We start from the raw sequence: 22,552 nt of genomic DNA on the forward strand, positions 1-22,552 counted from the left end.
TGGTCCAGAAATCCAGATATGATGAACATCTTCACACACGGTGATTAGGAGTCAGCTTCAGTGGCATAGTGAGAGCCCAATAAACCTGTTCTCTTTATAATATATGAAGCCTCAGGTATTTCATAAGAGTAACAGAAAATGGATTATAGAACTGAACAATTTTAAACACACATACTTTACAATATTATGAAAGAGACCAATATGTGGGGTAAGTCTGCACAGTCACAAGAACATGGACATCAAATGGGCCAGTGACCACTAAGCAAAGTATGTTCCTAAATTGAAAGTCTCCTAAAAGGTCTTCACTTATAGATATCATTGGAGAGTTCTACCACACACTTAAAGAAGTTTGAATACCAATTTTATAGGGTCATCTCTATGAAGTAGAGGAACAGAGATCAATTCACAGTTTTTTTCCCAATGCTTATGGTACCTGATTGTTATACTGGAAAAGATGGTGCCAAAGTACAACAATGAAAGCAACCCAGAATTGACAGGCCAAAGAGCATCTTGAATATTGATGTGCAAATCCCTAAAGAATGCTCTTGATCAACAGGCCCAGGATGTCATGTGATTGATGTACTGATATAGAAATATGGTATGACAAAATTCAACTTCTATGGATTAAATAAATTAAGAATAGTGAGTGTTGTGTGTTCAATTGCATCCCCCAAAGCTTATGTTTAGGTTCTAACCACATACCTTTTTTTTTTTTTTTTTTCCAGAAATGGCATTATTATGATGAGATTCCCTAAGCATGAGGTTATAAGGCAGTAGGGGGAGCAATGCATCCTGATAAGGAGTGTAGGGGGTGGTACCATGTCAGTGGGACTTGTGTCCTTATAAGGAGAGCAGACTGATTGCTGCTTCAGTTGAATCCTGTCCTTATGTGATAATTTTCTCTAGAATCTAGTTGATTTTCGTTGTGGGATATTTGAATTCCTATCCCTTTCATTTACATATGCTTTGAGGCTCTCACAGGCATTCCATTGAATGTGAGAGAGATACCACTCTGATGTGAACCTATGGCAGTGTAACTTCAGTAAATAGAGAATGCTGCTCCTCCACATCTCCATTCTGATCCCCCTGACTTAATGATGTCACAATGTACCATGTGTATGCATTGTGTGTTCAATGCCATAGACCAGAATGGAGGCTGGCGTGACCTCTCAGGATCTGTGTTACTCAGAATTTTGAAAACAATTTTTAGGTATCTCCAGGTCCAGTAGTGTCCCATGATATCTCTTCAGAGAAATTTTCTTTTCCTTACCCTGGAACCCTTAGTGGCTATGGGCTTATACGTTCCTGAGATGCCCTCAAGACATCTTTCCTATTGTGTTTGTGCAAAGTACTTATTATCTCTTCAAAAAACACATCTTCTTTAGCCTCAATTGTACATGAGCTTTTCAGGCTCAACCCAACCGTAAACTTGAAAATGCTTTGGCTTTATTTATGCTCCCCATTAGCACAGCGAACCATGCTAAAGACTGCCAATAATATCCATGCTACTGACTGAATACTTTGCCATCCTGAAATTTCCTCCATCAGATTAAGTTGTACATTAATTTTAAATTCAGAATCACACAGAGTCTGAGGACATGAGCAAAATGTAATTGGGTTCTTAGCACCAATTTTTGTTTCAGTTAATTATTTCTGTCACTGGTAGAACACTCCCCACATCAAAACAACATCATTTAGGAGGTAAATGTTATTCAGGGTCATGATTTCATTTTTTTTTTTTTTAGGTTATTGTGAATGGGGTAGTTTTCCTAATTTCTCTTTAGTGGATTCATCACCGATGTATAGAAATACATTTGATTTATGGGTATTGATTTTTATATCCTACTTCTTTGCTGAGTTCATTTATTAGTTCTAGAAGTTTTCTGATAAAATTTTTTAGATTTTCTAAATACAGAATCATGTCATTGGCAAGTGGTGATAGTTTGAGTTCTTCTTCTCCTGTTTGTATCCCTTTAATTTCTTTTGCCTAATTGCTCTGGCTTGAGTTTTAAGAGCTAGGTTGAATAGAAGTGGTGATAGAGGGCATCCCTGTCTTGTTCCAGTTTTTAGAGGGAATGCTTTCAATTTTTCTCCATTTAGAATGATGTTGGCCCTGGGCTTCACATAGATAGCTTTTAAAATATTGAGGTATTTTCCTACTAACCTCAGTTTTCTAATGTTTTGAAGATGAAGAGGTGCTATATATTGTCAAGTTCTTTTTCTGCATCTATTGAGGTAATCATGATTCTTATCTTTAAGTATATTGATGTGATGTATTATGTTTATTGATTTCTGGATGTTGAACCACACTTTCATCCCTGGGATGAACCCCACCTGATCATGGTGTATTATCTTTTTCATATGTTTTTGTATGCAATTTGCCAGAATTTTATTGAGAATTTTTGTGTTTATGTTTTTCAGAACCAGTGGTCTGAAGGTTTCTTTCTTTGATGTGCCCTTGTCTGGTTTTGGTATCAGGGTGATATGAGCCTCATAGAATGAGTTTGGAAGGGGTCCTTTCTTTTCTATTTCATGGAATACTTTGAGGAGTATTAGTTCTTCTTGGAAGGTCTTGTAGGACTCAACTGAGAATCTGTCTGGTCCTAGGCTTTTTATATGGTTGGTAGACTTTTGATGGCATCTTCTATTTCATTGCTTGAAATTGATCTGTTTAAATTGTGTATGTGCTCCTGCTTCAGTTTGGGTACACCATAAGTCTCTAGAAATTTGTCTATGTCTTTGAGATTGTCTATTTAATTTGAGTATAAATTTTCAAAATAGTTTCTAATTATCTTCTGTATTTCAGTAGTGTTCATTGTGATATTTCCTTTTTCATCACAAATTTTAGTAATTTGAATTTTCTCTCTCTCTTTGTTAGTGTGGCTAAGGGGTTTATCAGTTTTATTTATTTTTTCAAAGAACCAACTTTTTATTTTGTCAACTTTTTAAATTGTTTCTTTTGTTTCAATTTCATTAATTTCAGTTCTGATTTTAATTATTTCCTGTCTTCTCCTACTTTGGGTGTTGATTTGTTCTTCTTTTTCTAGGACTTTGAGATGTAATGTTAGGTCATTTAGTTGTTGACTTTTTATTATTTTAATGAATGAGTTCCATGCAAGGAACTTTCCTCTTAGCACTGCCTTCATAGTGTCCAAAGATTTTGATATGTTGGTGTTCTTATTTACCCCTAAGTATTTTTTTAATTTCTTCCCTGATTTCTACTGCTATCCATTCATCATTCAGTAGTATATTATTTAGTCTCCAGGTGTTGGAGTAGCTTCTATTTTTTATTTTATCATTTATTTCTAGTGCCATTCCATTATGATCTAATAGAATGCAGGGTAGTATTTCTATTTTTTTTTTTTTTTTGTATTTGCTAAGAGTTGCTTGTGGCATAACATATGATCTATTTTAGAAAGGGATCCATGTGTTCCTGAGAAGAAAATGTATTTGCTCTTCGATGGATGAAATACTCTATGTATGTCTGTTAAGTCTAAATTATTGATTTTATTGTTAATTCTATAGTTTCTTTGTTTAGTTTTCATTTGGAAGATCTATCCACTAGTGAGAGAAGTGTGTTAAAGTCACCCAGTATTAATGTGTTGTTGTCTATTTTATTCCTGAAATCAAGAAGGGTTTGTTTGATGAATGGAGATGTTCCATTGTTTGGGTCATAAATATTTATGATTGTTATGTCTTGTTGATGTATGATTTCCTTCTGACTAACTTTGACTTGAAGTCCATTTTATCTCAAATGAGGATGGAAACCCTGCTTGTTTATGCAGTCCAGGTGAGTAATATGTTTTCTCTTATCCTTTTACCTTCAGTCTGTGAATGTCTTTTCCAAGGGGGTGAGCCTCTTGAAGATGACATATTGTTGGGTCTTTTTCAAAAAATTCAATCTGCCAGTCTATGTCTTTTGATTAATGAGTTCAGGTCATTAACATTCAGGGTTATTATTGAGTTATGATTTGTTTTTCCAGTCATTTTTTTAAAATTTGACTTAGTTTCTCCTTTTATTGACTTTCCTTTAGTGTATTTCTTCCCTTTGCTGGTTTTCATTTTTTTAAAAAAATTTCTCCTCAGGGAATGTTTTGCTGAGAATATTCTATAGTGCAGGCTTTCTAGTTGTGAATTCTTTTTACTTTTGTTTATCATGGAAGGTTTTTATTTCATCTTCAAATCTGAAGCTTAGTTTTGCTAGATATAAAATTCTTGGCTGGCAACCATTTTCTTTCAGAAATTTGTTTATATATTATTCCAGGACCTCCTGGCATTAATAGCCTGAGAAATCAGCTGAGATTTGAATTGGTTTCCCCCATATGTAATTTCATACTTTTCTCTCATAGCCTTTAAAATTCTATCCTTATTTTGTATGTTTGTCTTTCTCATTATAATGTGCCTTGGTGTGGGTCTGCTGTAAATTTGTACATTTGGGGTCCTGTAAACCTCTTATAGTTGATTTTCCATTTCACTCTTTAGATTTGGGAGGTTTTCTGATATTATGTCACTGAAAAGAGAGTACATTACTTTACTTTGTATTGCTGCATCTTCATCTATCCCAATAAATCTTAAATTAGGTCTTTTCATGTTATCCTATATTTCTTGGAAGTTCCATTCATGGTTTCCTACCGTCTTCTCTGTACAGTTCGCTTTATTTTTATGAGTATATATTTTGTCTTCATTGCATGAGGTTCTGTCTTCCAAGTGGTCTAGTCTGTTGGTGATACTTCCCATTGAATTTTTAATTTGTTTTACTGTTTCCTTCATTTTGAGGATTTCTGTTTATGATTTCTGCCTCTTTATTGAAGTGATCTTTCACTTACTCCGTTTTCTCTCTGATACCATACTTTATTTCAAAGATGGTTTAACTATGTATTTTCTAAACTCCTTCTATGACATTTCTTCTAGTATGTCATCTATGGATTTTATTTTTGGGACATCTTGGTTTGTTTGAGGCAATTTGTTCCCTTGTTTTTGCATGTTGTTGTGTGTCTTCCCATCTAGCAGTATGGATTTGAGACAGTATAGTTCCTATCCTTTAGTCTTGTGTCTCTGAAGGCTTCCTTTAACTTAAGGGGGAGACCAATATTAACTGCACTAAATGCAAACAATATATAGCCTTATACCAAATAGCTCCTATTAAGGCATCTACAGTTTTGTCACAATAAACAGAAATGATGCATTCAATTAATTTCCATAATATAAACAGTAAGTTTGCTAAAAGGATTTACCATTTAAAATGATAGACAAAGAAAGAATAGAAGTAGTGTAGAATGTGATGTTTATGATGGAGAAAGAGAGAAGATAGAGGTAAAATTTTATAGTACGAGTGAAGGAGGAATTAACAGAGGTTAGCTGTTAGCATGAGAGAAGTGAGAAAGAGAACCCAGGGAGACAGATTAGTGAGAGAAAAAATATATACAGATTTTTTAAAAAGTAAAAATATAAGAAAATACAACAGAACTGTAATATACTATTCAAACATTCCGTTCTTTAGTAAATTGATGCATGAAAATATTTGGATTTAAAGATGATAGAGATGTGAGACAGAGTCGGGTGAAAAAAGGAAAGTCTCAATGGAAAACTGAACAATTGTTTCTGCAGGCTTTCAAAAGTTTCTTGGCTTCACTTCTCCATCAACAGGTGAGGATGTCTGAAGTTTGATGGTAGCTCCAGTTCTGTGGGTGCCACACTGGGTGGGTGGGTGAGCAGATAGCCAGATGTCTCATGCCCTCTTCCAGACTACCCACCCATTGCAGCCATCCCCTTCCATCCCCGTACACTTCAGGACTCACTGAGCTGGAGAGAGCCTGGTTCTTTCCAGTTTCTCCAACCTGTGCTCCCCCCAGGGAAATGCCCCCAATCTCTCACTATCTACAGTCTTGCTAGGCCCAGACTCAGTCACACAGACCCAACCACAATCTGACAGATCGGGGCTTCAGATTCCCCAGGCTCTTCCTTGCTGCAGTGACCAGAGCTCAATGCCATTCCAACTTGCACAGAGACCACCAGGAATGCACTCACACAAAGGAGCAACCATGCAAAGAGTCAGTAAAGTGGTTGCTACTAGCACACCCAGCAGCAAGACCTCAGGTGCAACCACACCTGCAGGTATCCCAACAATAGACCTCCTGGCCCTGGCTGGTGTCCCCAGCCTGAGGTGGCCATGCCCCAAGGAGGTGGCAGTGGCAGAAGCAAACCTGCAGGACCCTTGGCCCTGGGCTCCCAGGCCCTGGTCTGTGTCCCAAGATGACAGCAGTCACATGTAACCAAATCTCCAGGTACCTTGACAATGGACCTCCAGGCAGACTGGGCAGCAGGCAATCCATGAGCAAACAGTAGGTGGTCTGTGGGTAAACAAGGGGCAATCATCAGGCAAACATGAGTGGCAGGCGATGGGCAGGGAAAAGGTGGGTGAACAGTGGGCAATCCACTGGCAAACAGCAGGTGATCTGCTAGCAAATGGCAGGCAATCATGGTGGGCCAATGGGGGTGAACAGTGGGGAACGGGCGGATAGCAACAGCTGCCTTGCAGAGAAACAGTATTTCCTATTCTTGAAATCTGAGTCACTGAGTGACAAGGAATGCAGCCTCCATCTAGTCCACCATCTTGGATCTCATGCAATCGTATTTTAATCAGAAGAATTCATATTTTTTAATTACTTTATTGAGGGTTGACAGATAATATTTGTACATACTTATGTGGTAAAATATGATGTTTTGATCCATTTGTTGGGTAGGGATTGTATCACTTCTGTATTTTGTTTTCAGTGTCTTATGATGAAAATTGTTTAGTTCTGATGAAGTTTCATTTATCCATTTTTTTCTTTAATGATTTGTTCAGTATTGTTCATTTGTTGGTTTGTTTCCTAAGGAATCTTTGCTTACTCCAAGGTCAGAACGTTTTCTATGTTATTTTCAGAAGTGTCATAGTTTTGGCTTTTCTCTTTAGTATTAATACTCATTTTAAATTAATTTTTAATACGGTAGTGTAGTGGGTAACTGACCCAAGCCTGGATATAAAGTAAACTGAGTGAGGACACTGCCCAGGAGAGTGAGAGTTCTCCTCCCTCTGCTCCCGCCAGATGGGTTTCAGGAAAACTAATTAGCACCATTTACTCCTTCCTTTTAGAATGTAAAGGACTTTCCCTGGGACCTAACATCCCTTTGAAGTATAAATGCCCCTGTGAAAACTGGGAACTCAGGGCTAGAGATACAGAAGAAGATCTTTTAAGTCAGTTTCCCTTATCACAGTAAGTCTGCTTTTGTAAACAGTTCCCACTCTTAAGACCCTTATACACAATCATATGTTGTTTTTTGAAAATTTGTGCCCAATTATGTACTGTTTTAGACTAGAAAATTTATGACACTAGGTAGCCTATAAATGTTATAAAAAATTGGCCAGAGGTGCTCAGAATTTTGGAGTGTTAATCTCCTTTGGGCCCGCAGGTGTAAAATAAAGTCTATTTTCTCCAACCCTTCTGAGTGCCATTTTGTTGTTTCCCACAACAGTACAAGGTAGGCTTCATCAACCAAACAAGCAAAGATATTGATTTTATTCAGGATACATCAGTATAATGGCCCTCATATTCACATGGAAAAGATTGCCTAGGAAGTTCTCCCAAATTCTCTGTAGTTGCCTCATTTTAGAGGCAACTCCAGAGATACGCATGGTCAACATTTGAGATATTGGCTTAGAATATTTTGATGTTCCACACAAGCACTTCCAAGACAGAACAAAGATCAATGTGAGAAAAAGGTGAGTAGAATACCACAGAAAAATTGGCATCCAATAGAAGGCACAGCACAGGGTAGAGTTTGGGATACAGGAATAATTAGTAATGATAGGTTTAATGATGAGGCGAACACCTCAGGAGGGCAGTCTTTGAAGAGCATTGTAGAAAGTTGTAGGTTTGGTTTAAAGATAGGGTATGAATGTACAAATGAATTTAAATAAATTTAAATGTGAATATATAAATATCAAAATCAAAATACACATGAATATTCATATAAATATAAATAATTTCTGCATAAGAAGGTTAGAATTTGGGGGTAGTGTTAAGATTAGGACTAGGTTTAGGGTTAGGGTTAGAACATAGATAGATAGATAGATATAGATAGAATATATATATATATATATATATATGCTACATATATATTTAGCACATATATGTGTGTGTGGCCAACATTTAAAATGGAGAAAAATTGAAAGCATTCCCTCTAAAAACTGGAACAACACAGGTTTGCCCTCTGTCATCACTTCTGTTCAACCTAGTTCTTGAAACTCTAGCCAGAGAAATTAGACAGTTCAAAGAAATTAAAGGGGTAGAAATAGGAAAAGAAGAACTCAAACTATCACTATTTGCCAACAACATGATTCTATGTTTAGAGAATCCAAAAAGTTTCACCAGAAAACTTCTAAAACTAATGAATTCAAAAAGTAGTAGAAAATAAAATCAACACACATAAATCTAATGTATTTCTATTCATTAGTGATGAATCCTCTGAAAGAGAAATTAGGAAAACTACCCCATTCAAAATAGCCTCAAAAAAAATAAAATACTTGGAAATCTAACAAAAGAGATGAAGGGCCAGGGCAGACGCAGTGGGTTCTGGAGAGTAGGCGAAGGTCCAGGCCCGGTGCAGAGGCCAAAGGATGGCAGACCCGTTGCAGGAGCGCACGTTCAGGCTGCTGAGGGCCTACCTGGAGTACTGCGCCCGGGAGCCTGGCAGACCGGAGCCGCCGCCGTCCACACCCGAGGCCGCCGTGCTGCGCTCCGCAGCCGCTCAGTTACAACGGCAATACCGGCCCTTCTCCCTCTACCGCGGGTACCAGGGAAACCGCGTCGAGCTGATGGCACGGATGACAGAGGCTGTTTTTTCCGACAGCCAGGGCCTCAACTGGGGCCATGTGGTGACGCTTGTGACCTTCGCGGGGACGCTACTGGAGAGAGGACCGCAGGACACCGCCCGGGGGCAGAAGAGGGACAAAGTTGCCATGAACTGCCAGGGTCTGGTGGCCTTGCTGTGTGCTCAGCTCGTGGGGCGGCGCCGCGCCTGGCTGGAGGCTCATGGTGGCTGGAATGGCTTTTGTCTCTTCTTCAGGACACCCTTACCGCTAACTTTTTGGAGAAGATTGCTGGTCCAGATTTTTATGTCGCTCCTTTTAGCAACTGCCTTCATCTGTTTATGGAAACGATTTTATAAAAAGTTCTGACATTTTTAACCCATTTTTACCTGTTAACCATGACCAACTAAGTGACAATTCTAGGTGAGAAAAACCAGAACTCTGGAAAACCTCCTCCCCCAAACATTTTTACCTGCATGCTACAGGTGGTGATGATTCGGCCAGTGTTTCAGCTCTGGGGAAAAATTCAGGTGTGAGGACAAGGCCACAAGAAGCTCTTTTCCAAGTGGGAAAGTTGGGAGTCTAAAGGTTCTTTGCTCCAAAGAACTGCAGAAGAAACTGCCTTCTGTTGACTGGGAAATGTGCTCTTGGCTGCATTTGGATGAGTGAATAGAAGCTACTCCTGTCCATGCACAATTTCAGGACTGCTGCTAACTTACCATGTCTGTGGTTTCAGGGAAAAATGATCCTCAGAGAAGCCTAAGTCCCAGTGCAGCAAACAATGTGGTATTAATCCTTTTATAAGGAATTCTTTGAAATTGAATTCTTTGAAACCTAAATCCTTTGATATCTAATTCCTGGGACATCTAGGTTTATAGAGTTAATATATTAGTTTTTTCCTCTGACTTGAACAAAATTTTAAGTAACTTCAAAGTTTTAATAAATGTATATCTTTTTAAAGATTAAAAAAAAGAGATGAGAGACCTCTACAATGAAAACTATAGATCGCTAAAGAAAAAATTAAAGAAAACCTTAGAAGACGGGAAGATCTCCCATGTTCTTGGATAGGCAAATTAATATTGTCAAAATGGACATACTACAAAAAGCGCTATGCAGATTCAATGCAATTCCAATTAAAATCCCAATGATGTACCTCATAGAAATAAGAGAAAGCAATTATGAAATTCATCTGGAAGAATAAAAGATCCAGAATAGACAAAGTTATCCTGAGCAGGAAGAGTGGTGCAGGAGGCATCAATACTAGATCCTAAACTATACTACAGAGAAATAATAACAATGATGGCATGGTATTAGCACCAAAATAGACAGATAGACCAATGGCATAGAATTGAAGACACAGAGACAAGCCCACATTAAATAGAGTTATCTCAGATTAGACAAAGGTACCAAAAACATACAATGGAGAATAGATAGGCTTTTCAACAATTGGTGCAGGAAAAACTGGAAATTAATATGCAGCAAAATAAAATTAAACCCCTGTCTCTCACTCTGCACAAAACTCAACTAAAAATGGATCAAGGACCTAGGAATTACATCAGAGACCCTGCACCAAATAGAAGAAAAAGTAGCCCTGAATCTTCATCATGTTGGTTTAGGACCTGACTTTCTTAATAAGAATCCCAGAGCACTAGAAATAAAAGCAAGAATCAATAAATGGGATGTATCAAACTTAAAAGTTTTTTTTTTATCAGCAAAGGAAACAATCAATAATGTTAAAAAGACCCTACAGAGTGGGAGAAAATCTTTTCCACACACACTGCAGATAGAGCACTATTCTCCAAAATTTATAAAGAGCTTAAAATACTTTACTCCAAAAATACAAAAAACCCAGTCAATAAATGGGCTAAGGAACTGGGCAGACACTTCACAGAAGAAGATCTACAGGTGATCAATAAATATGAAAAAGTGTTGATCATCTCTAGTAATTGGAGAAATGCAAATCAAAACCAACCTAAGATTTCATCTCACTCCAATTAGGATGGCTACTATCAAGAATACAAGCAATAACAAGTGTTGGCGTGGATGTGGGGGGAAAGGCACACTAATACATTGCTGGTGGAGTTACAATTTGGTTCAGTCACTTTGGAGAGCAGTATGGAGACTCCTCAGACACCTTAGAATGGCCCCACTATTTAACCAAGCTATCCCATTCCTCTTGCCTATACCCAAAGGACTTAAAATCAGCATATACAGTAACGCAGCCACATCAATGTTTATAGCAGCTCAATTCCCAATAACTAGACTGTGGAACCAAACTAGATGCCCTTCAATAGATGAATTGAAAAAGAAACTGTGATATATATACACAATGAAATAATACTCAGCCATAAAGAAAAATAAAATTATGGCATTTGCAGATAAATGGATGGAGTTGGAGAATATCATGCTAAGTGAAATAAGCCAATCCCTAAAAAAACAAAGGCAAAATATTTTCTCTGATAAGTGGATGATAATAAATAATGGGGGGCGGGAATGGAGGAAATTTGAAATGTGTAGAGGGAAAGGGGGGAAAAGGTCAGGGAAGAAAAGATAGTGCAGTGAGAGAGATATCATTACCCTATGTACATGTATGATTACATGAATGGTATGAATACACATTGTGTACAACCATAGAAATGAAAAGTTGTAACCTTAAAGAAAAAAAACTGGAACAAGACAGTGATGCCAGGGATGCCCTCTTTCATCACTTCAATTCAACATAGACCTTGAAACCCTAGCCAGAGCAATCAGACAAAAGAAAGACATTAAAGGGATATGAATAGGAAAAGAAGAGCTCAAGCTATCACTATTTGCTGATGACACGATTCTATATTTAGAAAAGTCAAAAAACTCCACCAGAAAACCCCTAGAATTCATAAATGTATTCAGCAAAATAGCAGGATATAAAATTAACACCCATAAATCATTTGCTATACACCAATGACAAATCAATTGAAAGAGAAATCAGAAAAAATGATCCCATTCATAACAGCCTCAAAAAAAAAAAACAAAACACCAAAAAAAACCTTGAGAATCAATCTAACAAAAGAGGGGAAAGTAGAGACAAGCCCACAAAAATAGTTATCTCATACTAGACAAAGGCACCATAAACATACATTGGAGAAAAGATAGCCTCTTCAACAAATGCTGCTGGAAAACTGGAAATTCATGTGTAGCAAAATAAAATTAGACCCCTATTTCTCACCCTGCACAAAAATCAACTCAAAGTGGATCAAGGACCCAGGAATTAGACTAGCGACACTCTGCCTACTAGAAGAAAAAGTAGGCCCAAATCTCCATCATGTTGGCTTAGGAAATGAATTCCTCAACAAGATTCCTAAAAAGCAAAAATTAAAATCAAGAATCAATACAAAGCTTATTTACAACAAAGGAAACAATCAAGAATGTGAAGAGAGAGCCTACAAAATGGGAAAAAATGTTTTCCACCTGCACCACTGATAGGGCATTAATTTCCCAGATATATAAAGAACTTAGAAAACTTAACACCAAAAAACCAAATAACCCAATTAATAAATGGGCAAAAGAACTGAATAGACACTTCACAGAAGAAGAAATACAATCAGTCAACAAATATATGAAAAAAATGTTCAACATCTCTAGCAATAAATGCAAATTAAAACTACACTAAGATTTCATCTCACTCCAGTCAGAATGGCAATTATCAAGAAATATAAGCAACAACAAATGTTGGCAAGGATGTGGGGAAAAAGGCACACTCATACGTTCTGGTGGGATTGCAAATTGGTGCAACCACTCTGGAAAGCAGTATGGAGTTTCCTCAGAAAACTTGGAATGGATCCACCATTTGACCCCGTTAACCGCTCTTTGGCATACACCCAAAGGACTTAAAGTTAGCATACTATAGTGACGCAAACATATCAATGTTTATAGCAGCTCAATTCACAATAAGCTTTGGAACCAATCTAGATGCCCTGCAACAGATGAATGGATAAAGAAAACATGGTAAATATAGAATATTTGGAATATCATATATGGAATATTACTCAGCCATAAAGAATAAAATTATGGCATTTGCCTGTAAATGGATGGAACTGAAGACTATCATGGTATGTGAAATAAGCCAATCCCAAAAAACCCAAAAAGCTAAATGTGCTCTCTGATATGCATATGCTAACTCACAATAAGGAGAGGGATATAAGCTCATTGGATTAGACAAAGGGAAATAAATGGAAGGGAGGGAGTGTGGGAATAGGAAAGACAGTAGAATGAATCAGAAGTAACTTTCCTATGTTCATAAATGAGTACACAGCCAGTGAAACTCCACATCATGTACAAATATAAGAATGGGATCTTAATTAGAATAAGTTATGCTCCATGTATGTATGTTTCAAAATACACTCTACTGTCATGTATAAAAAGAACAAGTAAAAATTAAAAATAAACATAACAATATTTAAAACATGTTGATATATATATGAAAAAATATATTTGTATATTTTATATAATAAATATATACTTTTAAATATATAACATATATTTTAAATCTGTAATCACATCTGTGAAAAAAATATGTGAAAACCTATATAAATATATGTCTTCATATATGAATATATTTAGGGTTAGGTGAATGGTTATGTTTTTTTTAAAGACAGGGTATGAATATATAGATGAATATATATGAACAATACACAAAACTGTAAATCTATTTATATATAAAAACTCATTCATGTAGACTATCATATATATTTTTTCACACATATATTCATACATATCTTCATATATACTGATATATATTTCATACCCTAATGCTAACCCTAGCCTTATTCCTAAACATAGTCCTAAACCTAAAAAAAAAACCCCTAACCATAAATCAATTATATATAAAGGCATATATATTTATATAATATCCATATATATTTTGACATATTTCTATATTCACATATGTTCATATATGTCCATTTATATATAAATACCCTGTTTTTAACCAAACTGTAACAATATACCTAACCCTAAACATATTAATATATGAAACCATAAATATTTATATAGGTTTCCAGTATTTTCACATTATATTCATGTATACATTCATATATATTGATATATATGCTAAGACCCTAACCCTAACCCAAAACTATTTCTAAACTTAGACCTAAATATAATAATACTTCATACCAAGCCTACTTATATGTAATACCATATATATTTTATAACTATTTATATATGTTGACCTATATATTTATTTATTCACGTATATGTATATATTCACATATATTTAAAGCAAAACATGAAAATACACCCAACACTAGACTTATTTATATAGGAAGACATATATATATGTTTTCAAATGTATTTTCACATATATACTCACATATATTGATACATATCCATATTCCCTAACCCAGACCCTACACCTACCCCTAAACATAATCTTAACCCTAACACTACCACTAAACCTACTTACATATAAAACCATATATATTTACATGAATATTTATATATATTTGGACAAATAAATTTATATGTTCACATATATATTCAGATATATTCATTTATATATATTTAAATATTTAGTTGTAGATGAACATAATGCCTTTGTTCAGTGCTTTTTTTGTTTTGTTTTGTTTTTTTACTTTTTAATGTGGTGCTGGGGAACAAACCCTGTGCCTCACACTTGCTAGACAAGTGCTCTCCACTGAGCCACAACTCCAGCCCCCATTTATATAGTGACACCCTGTCTTTAAAGGAAACTGTAACCATATATTGAACCCTAAACATATTCATATATGAATCCATATATACTTATATGGGTTTTCATAAATATTTTCACACATATATTTATGTATATTGATATACATTTCATTCCCTAACCCTAACCTTAATCCTAACCCTACTCCTAAACTTCAGCCTAAACCTAACACTATCCCTAAATTTAAACAACTTTATACATAATACCAGAAATATTTATATAAGTATTCATATATATTTTGGCATATGTATTAATGTATTCACATATATATTTATAAATGTGTTTGATTATATCACTTATATATTCATATCCTATCTTTAAACCAAACTGTAACTGTATGCATAAGCCTAAACATATTCATATATGAAACCATGTATATTTATGTTTCACATATATTTTCACATATTTATATATCTATTCATACATAATGATATGTATGCTCATACCCTAACCCTAACATTAATCCTACTCCTAAACTTAGTCCCAACTTTAACATTACCCCATATACCTAAAGCTACCTATACATAAAACCAGATATATTTATATGAATATCTATGAATAGTCTGACATGTATGTTTATATATTAACATATAAATTCATACATATACATAAATATTCATAAATATAGTCATACTTATCTTTAAGCCAAACTGTAACTATACACCTAACCTTAAACCTATCCATATATGAAACCATATAAAATTACATAGGCTTTAATATATATTTCAGATATATATTCATATATATTTATGTTAATTCCCTAAACCTAACCCTAATCCTAACTCTAAACTTCATCAATCCCTAAATCCATTCCTAAACTAAACCTTATATAGAATTCCATATATATTTATATTCATATATATTTTGAGATATATATTCACATATAAATTCCTATATATTCATTTATACATTGAAATCCTATCTTTAAACCAAACAGTAAACATATACCTAAAAAAACCATATCCATATATGAAACTGTTTATATAGATTTCATATATTTTTACACTTTCATATATAGTCATATATATTCATATATATTCATATATATGTTAATATCCTAACCCTAACCCTAAACTTAGTCCTACCCCTGTCAAGATGACTAAACATAAACCTACTTATATATAAAACTATATATTTAAATGAATATTCATATATATTTTATATACATATTTACATATCAACATATATAGTCATATCCTATCTATAAAAGAAACTGTATCCACACAAAGGTATATATGAAGCTACATATATTGATGGTTTCATATATATGGTCATATGTATTCATATATATTGATATGTATGTTAATTCCCTAACTCTCACCCTAAACCTGCCCCTTAATTTAATCCTAACTTCAACCATATCCCTATATCTAAGTCTATTTTTTAGAGAACCAGATAGATTTTTTAAAAAGCAATTTTGTTTTTATTTTAATAACTTTTTAGTTGTAGATGGACATAATACCTTTATTTTTCTTATTTTTTTAATGTGGTGCTGAGGATCGACCCAGTACCTCACATGTGCTAGGTGACTACCACTGAACTACAACCCCAGTCCAAGAACCAGATATATTTATAACTATCCATATATATTTTGAATGTATACTTGTATATTCACATATGAAATGTATATTTATTATTAATATATTCATACCTTATCTTTAAACCAACTGTAAACATATATCTAACACTAAACCTATCCATGTATGAAGCCATATATACTTATAGTTTTCATATATTCTTCACATATATATTCACATATTTATTCTTATATATTGACATATACAAATGTTAACCTTATCCCTACTCCTACCTTTAATATTAGTACTAACTGGGCTGGGGATATAGCTTAGTGTGTAGAGTGCTTGCCTGTCAAGCACAAGGCCCTTGGGTTCCACAAAATAAAATAAAAAAAATTAGTACTGATCATAATACTATCCCTATACCAAAACCTACTTAAGTAGAAAACCAGATATATAAATAGAAAAGTCTTATATGTTTTGAAATGTATATTTATATATTCACATATAATTCAAATATTCATAAATATTCATTAGTACATTTGTCACATATTAATCTAAACTGTCTAATCTAATCATATATGGATAGGACTAACCTATCCATATATGAAACCATATGTATTTATATATATTTTCACATATATATTCATACATATGTTCATTGATATATATTCATACCCTACCCCAACCCTAATCCTACTCTTAAGCTTAGGCCTCAACCTAACACTACCCCCAAAACCTAAACATTCTTATATATAATACCATAAACAATTATATGAATATATATTTTGACATATATGTTCATATATTCACATATATATTTATAAATATATTTATTTATATATTCATATCCTACCTTTAAATCAAACCTTAACAATATACCTAACACTAAACCAATACATATATTAAGCCTTGTATATGCATATAGTGTTTCATTTATATTTTTACATAGTCATATATAGATTTAGATGTTAATCCTGAAGCAGGAACACTTTCCTAAGAGTTTTCTTATCTCTGTTATATCTGAGCAAGTCTTGAAACCCAGAAGTCTGTACTATGTAAATGATGCTGAGAACAAAGGGCTGTGCTCAACCTTTGGGAAAGACTCTGCTGAGCCTGCACCGGTGCTAAGTAAACCTTGCTCTTTTACATCTCTGAGTGCCGCTTGTTTCTCTCCAGTGTCACAATGTTCCATAACATATTTTTGTGCATTGGCCGGGAAACCAACAACTGAGCTGGCCCTTTGTGTCACCACTGTCAGGGAATCGGAGAAAGCCACAGCACCAGCCTGGTGACAGATGAATAGGTGCTGGACGGCCACTTGCCTAATCCCAACTCTCACTGGAGCTGCACTGACCCTGGCTCTCACTACTTCCTGAATGGACTCAGAAGGAAAATGAAAGCAGGTTTCAGGACAGGACGTCAATCTGTTAAGTCCTCTGGGGACATCTGCCCAAGTCAAGTCCTGCCCTATGACAAAAGGGGAAACTGATCACTTCCCAGTGACCTGTCACTCAGTATAGGTTCTATTTCCTTGGGCGGTCTGTCTGTTGGTCAATTCTGTGTGTGTGTGTGTGTGTGTGTGTGTGTGTGTGTGTGTGTGTGTGTGCATCTGGAGTGAAGGAGAGTCCATGCTCCACCATCTTTGGGCTATGGAGCCTGAGTGAGTCCCAACCTGTGGTTCCCTGGTGACCTCATAAGGCTTAAGGCAGCACCAACTGCTGGGGGACCAAAAGTCCCTCCCTGGAAGGTTGGTCTGGGTCAGGGTCTTATACTGACCTGCCATTGATGCTAAGAGGAACCTAAATCTCTGTGAAGAGAGCAGCCAGAATCAGGCACGGTCGTACATACCTATAATCCTAGCAGCTCAGGAGGCTGAGGCAGGAGAACCACAAGTTCAAAACACAGCCTCAGCAAATGCAAGGTGCTACGTAACTCAGTGAGATCCTGTCTCTAAATAAAATACAAAAAATAGGGCTGGGGATGTGGCTGTGGTCGAGTGCCCCTGACTTCAATCCCTATTGCTCACCCTCTCCCCCAAAAAAGAGGTAGACGTAGGTGTGTGTTCATGTGTTGGTTCCCCCCTTGTTGTGTGACACCATCTCAGGGTGGGAATTTTCATATAATGGGCAGCTCAGCTTCAAAACTTCTAGTCTAGAGAAAGAGGATGCCAGCAGGGGAAAAAAGACACTGAAATTCCCCCCAGAGAACCCAGAGGGCTATCTACTTAAATTATGGTAAAATATGTTTAAATATATTTAAAAAGTTCTAGAATAAAGTAAAAAGAGATGATAAAATACTGTTGTTTTATTCGGACTCAAGAAACTATCCAAAAGCCTTTAGTGTTCTAACTCAAACTTTAGGCCTCTTTAAGGTCAAAGCTCCCTGACTTCTGCCTCTAGGAATGATGCCAAAAATGAGAGAGAAAGAAAATCTAAGACAACTACAGTTGCTCCTACTCCTCCACCTGCCCTGTATCCTTCACTATCCAAGCTAAAAAAGGAATTAGAGTTATGCCAAAAGGATATTCAGATTATTTTTCGGGGGAAGAACCAGGAATGATTTGGAGGATAACAATGACAGCTTGGGAGTATTTATGGTCATGTCATTTTTCTCCAAAACCTCTGTTTTGTTTAAGCTCATGGTGTCTGTGATAAATTCATATTTGTTCCTGCACACCTAAATTAATACATTTTGTTCCAGTTAGTCTTGTTTTGTCCAACTGGAGTTTTCAGTCCACTGTTTTTCCTGCTGTCTTTGTTCAGAGGTCAATTATTCAAGGAAAGTTTTTTTTTTAACTTTGTTTCCTGATGGTTTTTATATATTTGTGTTCATCTGTATATTATATGTTGTGTCTATTGTGTGTTGTGTGGTATCAAAATTGGCTTATAATAAATGAGTACTTGTAAATTTAATAAATGGAGCCAAATACTTTTTAGTTCACATAACTTAAACATTTTTTTAAAAGGTTCAATTTAAATTGGTTAAACACATAGTAATAAAAATGTCTTTAAAATTACTAACATACGTGTTTTTCTAGGTGGTCAAACAATCAATAGAGTGCTTCTAGAAAATGTTTGAAGTGTAATATCCATTGTTTCTAAGATTTTTCTTTAGCAGGAACAGATGGCTTGTGCTGTTAACTATGCTTGTCTGATATCTTGATTTTTATGGAAAATGTAAAGTTAACAATAAAATTGAGTAAATTAGATTAAACATAAATGGGATTAGTTTTCATAAATGTGTTTGTTAGAGAAGATGTTTAGTTAACTTACAAAGTTAAAATACTAAAATATCAATTGCTAAATATATTCAAGTACCCCTGACTTTAAATTACATAAGGTAATACATATTTAAGAATTATGTGTGTTTTATAAATTGGCAAATAAAAAAGGAAAACATCCCTAATGCCTCCCAGGGAAGCCACACATGATCAAGACCCTGACCCATCCTGGAAGATAGCACAACAGGTAAAGGAAAAGGAGCTGAGAGGCTTCTCACGAGGCCCCAAGAGTAACCTCCTGAAGAATCTCAGCTGACTCTTAACAGTCAGCTGTTAACAGTAGATAGGAACAAGATCAGTTCTGACCAACTTGGTCTTTTTTTTTTTTTTTCTTCCAACTTGGTTTTAAACGCCTGGCAAGAGGATTATAACCAAAGCACAGTCATACATGGGCTGACATTCATGCTAAGGTGGTACAACTTGTGACAAAGGGGTTAAAGATCACCTGGAAGTTACAACTAAACTATTATCAGGAAACCATCATACACTGGATCAAGTGTTACCAATTAGTTTGTTTAGGATTAGGTCTAGTCTTAACTACATAGACACCCCAAGAGGCCCCCAAGGACAACAGCCCTGCTTTATTCACTTTGGAAGCTGACTAACCTTCGCACAGCAGAAGCTTGAGGAATCCCCCCTGGCTGAGGTAAGTGGACTGTTCTTATTCTCTATACTCGTCTATGTACTGTGATGCTTTGGCACTGCCACCCCCTCCCCCTCTCAGTTGCTACAGTCTTAGCTTCAGTATTCACTGTAGGATTAACAACAACTGCTCCAACCAATTGGCATTGGGTTAAAAAGCTTCTATTAACAGTCTTTTACCTTCTCTTGACAGGATGCTTTGTTACTATTGGGAGTATTTGATCTGGCTCTTGTTTGTAGACGAGCCTCTCACCTTGTGACCCATGTCTTCATATGACTCAAACAGGCCAAGATATCACCACAACCCTACCCATTTCATACCCATTTCTCCTACCAGGAAACTATCTCAGGAACCTACAGGTTGAATAAAAAGATCACCCATATCCTAGTCCGGACCTGCAAAGGTTGGAACTCAAAGAATTACTTGTAAGATGGTTTTCAATGTTTGGAGGAATTCAAGAGTCTCATAAGTTTCCTGATTTGTATGTTAGGGGTCTGCCTTCTCCTGCTTTGCCTGTTACGCCTGGTTATAAAATTTATTTCTAGTATCATAGAGGTTCTAATTAAAAGGAAAGTGGCTGCTTATGTCATGATGTTATAAAAATATAAACCATTAAATCAGGATGATGCTCTTTGACCCTGAAAGGATGCGAGCATTGAAAGTGGAAATATGATAGAGATTTTCTCAGAACACACACACAAAAAAGATAACATAATGCCATCAGTATCAATGTGAGCCTTCCACAACTCAATTGTAACACTTTTTGCCTTAAAAAACAAAACAAAACAAAAAAACCACTTAAGGGAACTAAGTATTTAATTTACTTGGAGGAGACTCCCTCAGGGCTCAAGAACTCCCCTACACTCTTCAATAGAGCCTTAGGCACTGATTTGGCTTGTTTCCCAGGACAGGATCCAAATTGTGTCTTGTTACAATATGTTGATGACCTTCTGCTGGCCAACTCAACACAGGCACAATGCTACAAGGAACAAAGTCCCTCCATTTCCATTAACATCAAGCATCAAAGGAAAAGGCACAAATCTGGCAGAGACAGGTTAAATACTTAGATTTTAACATCATGTATGGAATGCTGGGGACTAAAAGAAAATGTGCAGTTTCCCACCAACCCTATCCACACCACTCTTCAAAAAGTTCAAGAGTTCCTAGAACCAGGAAAACTCCACGGAATGTGAATCCTTGGATTCTCAGGCTTGGCCAAACCCCTCTATGAGGCCTTGAAAGGAGAGGGGTAAAAAAGCCCCTCTTGAGTAGAGACCAAACCAGGAGGTACACTTTTAGACAATCAAGGCTAAATTCTCTGAGGCCCCAGTCCTGAGACTTCCTAATGTAACCAGAGCTCAACCTCTTTGTTCATGAAAGGAACAAAATGGCCTTGGGAATCCTAACCCAAGAATTTGGACCTTAGTAAAGGCCAATGGCATATTTATCTAAACAAATTAACTCAGTCATGGCCGGATGACTGCCCTGCCTCAGAGCACTGGTAGCCACTACTTTGCTGATAAGGGAAGCTGACAAGTTAAAACTGGACAAAACCTCAATGTTAAAGTCCCACATTCAATTGTAACCCTGCTGGATAACAGAGGTCACCATTGGCTCACAAATATACAAATGACTCAATATCAAGGGTCGCTATGTGAGAATCCATGGGTAAAAGTGGAAGTTGTATAAACTAAACCCAGCTACCTTCCTACTGGGCAAAGCAGGTCCTCCTGATCACAGCTGTTTAGAAGTATTGCATAAAACATTTCCCAGCAGATCAGACTTGACTGATAGGCTGCTACAGAACCCAAACTTGGTCCTATATACTGATGGAAGTAGTGTCATAAAAGATAAAAATAAGGATGGCTGGATATGCTGTGGTATTCAACTCTAAAGTGATGGAAACAGAGGCACTTCCCCAAGAATGGCCAGCACAAAGAGCAGAATTATGGACATAAATCAAGACACTAGACCTCCACCAAGACCAGGGAGCCAACATCGATACCAACTCATGGTATGCTTTTACTGCACATGTCTATGGGACCTTATACATGGAAACAGGACTCTTTACTGCAGAAGAAAAAGGGATCAAGAATCAAGCCAAAATTTTGAAACTTCTAGAAGTAGTATGAGAGCAAAAAAGTATGAGAGCATTTGCAGTGGCAATTGTCCACTGCAAGGGTCACCAAAAGAAAGACAACCTGGTGATAAAAGGGAACTACCATATTGATGCTGCACCAAACAGGCTGTCCAGAAGCAGCTGCCAAAAAATCCAAAAGTCTTGCTAGTCCCAGAAATGCCAGCTGTTCCCAGGTACTCTCCTGAGCAAGAAAAAGAGATTTTTAAAAAAGGAAGGGGAAACGAAGACTAAGACAGATTAATGGCTCACATGAGACCACTGAGTTTATATTCCAGAACAACTAGCTTACAGACTGGTCCACCAACAACCTGAACTGATGCACGTGGGGAAAAATGCCATGGAAACCTTATTAGGCCAGTACTATCTCACTGCTCGTCTCCAAGCACTCTG

General features: G+C 36.2%; 1 pseudogene; it reads left to right on the top strand.

The window, feature by feature from the left end:
- Window positions 1–8,659: 8,659 nt before the first annotated feature.
- On the top strand, window positions 8,660–9,210 carry LOC124985581 (bcl-2-like protein 10; annotated as a pseudogene).
- Window positions 9,211–22,552: the final 13,342 nt, after the last annotated feature.

This window comes from Sciurus carolinensis, chromosome 5 (assembly GCF_902686445.1).
Source record: "Sciurus carolinensis chromosome 5, mSciCar1.2, whole genome shotgun sequence".
In the NCBI taxonomy this organism is placed as follows: Eukaryota; Metazoa; Chordata; class Mammalia; order Rodentia; family Sciuridae; genus Sciurus; species Sciurus carolinensis.